Here is a 3,444-nt window from a genome sequence, read left to right on the forward strand (position 1 = left end):
TGAGGATATTTAAGATACCTTTCTATGAGTATGGGGGACAAGACTTCTTCTTCATTTTTTCCAAGAAAATTTCAGCAAAGGCTGAAAAATAAAATCACAGATAGCTGCATGTAGTTGAAATTCCTTTTGAAAATGGTAAGGGAGCTGAATGTCTCATGGCGTGGAGTTGAGATGGCAGCATGTTAAGATGGGGTAGGGGTGATGTCTGTCCAACTGGGTTCTCTCTGTTCAACCCAGTATTTCCCAAACTTATTTGTCCAAGAACCTGTTTTCTTTTCTTATAACACCTATTAACATCTCAGAACTGGCATTCCTCAGATCCAAATTTGGGAACACCTGGTCTTACTCATTCCACTTGCATATAATCTGACTAAAGTAGAAAGTTCTAAGTTGAGAAAGTTCTAAATTTGACTTCTGGCAGAAATAACCAAGGGAAATATTCAAAATACCTAACAAGTCCAGCATGAGTTCCAATAAACGAGTGGGTAACTGTCAGACCTGAACATTCAGCCCTACAAAATCGTATTCTTTTCTTAGGCTACATTTAACTCTGGCACTGGAATTTAGACTTATCTCTTAATGGAACTGGAAGGGACCTTGGATACCTTATTCTTCAACTACCTCCTTGGATACAAGAGATAATAAATGGCAGGTTGGTGGCATAGTTGGGGCTGAAACCCCAACCCACTAATTATGGGGAACACTAGCAGTTACTCCATGAACTGCCGTGAATAAATCCCTACTAGAAATCCAAGACCCAAATCATCAAATACTGCCCTCTTCCTCTTCACCCACCCTCCTCACCTACCATCTGTTTTGGGGCTACAGTTATGCAGAAACCCTGCATTTAGGAGCAAGACCACAGCAGTTGGGCTTTGCTTGGATGTGGAAGAAGGAACTCTTTGGACCTGTGTTAGTTAGGATGGGTTAGGCTGCACTCATAAATAGACCCATACAGGTTATGGCTCAGCACAACAGAAGCTTATTTCTTGCTCATGTGATAGTCCAGAATGGTTCCAGTTCTGGGGAGCTGGGGGATGGGGGTGGAAGCTCTTCAGTTATTCAGGAACCTAGGACGTAGGTTCCTACGTCACCTTCAGCATGTAGCTTCTGAGGTGGCTCAGGGGTTCTCCATCTCAGTCAGCAGGATGAAGGAGGACACATGGTAGCATGTGAACTAGATTGGAAGCAACACACATCACTTCTGCTCCACTCCCATTGGCTGGAACTCAGTTACGTGGCCACGAGAGAGGACGGGAATGAACCGAGGAAAGCGAAGGAAGACATTTTGGTGAGTAGATCCTTTGACCTTCATTTTCCCATTAACTTATGAAGCATGAGGATTTAAGACATCAGCTTCTCCATCTGTAACTGTGAATAAAATAGAAAGAAATGACAATCAGCTTCACTGGTGTCTTTTTTTCTTTTTAACTTCCTAATGTTTCCGGTAGCCTGGTTTATGTTTAGGACAAAAACTGACAAATGCTGATAGTAATTTAGAGTTCTTCTCCGAATCCTTATATGTTCTGATCGCCCTCCCTCCTTCCCCTCCATTCTATGAATGAAAGAGAAGTGCTGGTTACTAGAAAGCCTGTTGATCTAACAGACAGAAGATTTAGGTTCAAACCCTTCCACTTTCTAGCTGTATGACCTAGGGCAAGTCCATTAGCCTTTTGGAGTCCCAGTGTTCTTTAATTATAAATTAAAAATTTACATAGGAGCTCCACCAAGATATCTAGTCCCAGAAAGTGTAAGAGTCTCCTCCATCAGTTCCCATATACATTCATATTAGGGTCCTTCTTGGAGGATTCATTTCAGGAATGGATTGGCATTGTTCACATAGGTTGACAAGTGCTCTATTTGGGGGCTGGGGGGGATGGAAGGCTAACCCAAAGATACCATCGAACTGTCACACTTGAATGGGGCCATTTTAGTGAGTCATCTGTCTCTCCTTGAAGGTAGAGACCAATTTTTCCATAAACTTGGTTTTGTTTTTTGCCATTTCTAAGCCACTGGTAGTCTGTCTAAATTTATAGTCATTTTGTGCTTGAGTCAGTCCTTAAATTAAGATACAATGCAGGGGACTTCCCTGGCAGTCCAGTGGTTAAGACTCCGTGCTCCCAATGCAGGGGGCCTGGGTTCAACCCCTGGTCAGGGAACTAGATCCTGCATGCATACAGCAACTAAGAGTCTGCATGCCGTAACTAACACTTGGCACAGCCAAATAGATAAATAAACAGATATTTTTAAAAAAAAGATACAATGCAGAACATAGACTTGGAGAACTGGATTATGCACAGAAAAATCAGTGAAACTCATAATATATCATGAACTTGGGGCATATTTTTATTTTCCAAGATACATCAAGCTTCAGGATAAATTTTTTTGTACTTGTACTCTCAGCGATGATGATGATAATGATGACAATGGTGATGATTTATGATGACGATGATTTTGCATTAAGGATATAGCACTGATTTAATAGGAATACAAATAAGGGGTGCTGGTTGGATAGAGATGGTTGTGGTTAGACTTGTCAAAGGGGAAAATTATGAAAAGATACATGCACTCCAATGTTCAGAACAGTACTAAGTACAACAGGCAAGACATGGAAGCAACCTAAATATCCATCAACAGATGAATGGATAAAGAAGATGTGGTACCTATATATACAGTGGAATATTACTCAGCCATAAAAAAGAACAAAATAATGCCATTTGCAGCAACATGGATGGACTTGGAGAGCATTATGCTAAGTGAAATAAGGCAGACAGAGAAAGATAAATACTGTATGCTATTGCTTATGCGTGGAATCTAAAAACTACAACAAACTAGTGAATATAACAAAAAAGAAGACTCACAGATGTAGAGAACAAACAAGTGGTTACCAGTGGGGAGGAGGGAGGGGCAATATGCGGGGTGGGAGGCACAAACTATTAGGTGTAAGATAGGCTCAAGGATGTAGTGTACAGCACAGGGAATATAGCCAATATTTTCTAATAACTATAAATGGAAAGTAACCTTTAAAAATTGTATAAAAATTAAAATTTTTTTTAAAAAGAGAAAAATTATGAGCAAAATAGTAGAAAGGCAGAAATAGACATAGTTTACTAAAAGACAGTGGAAACTGATTCGGTTAATGAACACTTCTTTTTTTTAATTAATTAATTTTATTTTTGGCTGTGTTGTGTCTTTGTTGCTGCACACGGGCTTTCTCTTGTTGCAGAGAGTGGGGGCTACTCTTCGTTGCAGTGCATGGGTTTCTCATTGCAGTGGCTTCTCTTTTTGCAGAGCACGGGTTTCAGTAGTTGTGACATGTGGGCTCAGTAGTGTGGTGCACGGGCTCAGTTGCTCCGCGGCATGTGGGATCTTCCCGGACCAGGGCTCAAACCCATTTCCCCTGCATTGGCAGGCAGATTCTTAACCACTACACCACCAGGGAAG

Source organism: Leucopleurus acutus, assembly GCF_964270905.1.
Source record: "Leucopleurus acutus genome assembly, chromosome: 4".
Classification (NCBI taxonomy): domain Eukaryota; kingdom Metazoa; phylum Chordata; class Mammalia; order Artiodactyla; family Delphinidae; genus Leucopleurus; species Leucopleurus acutus.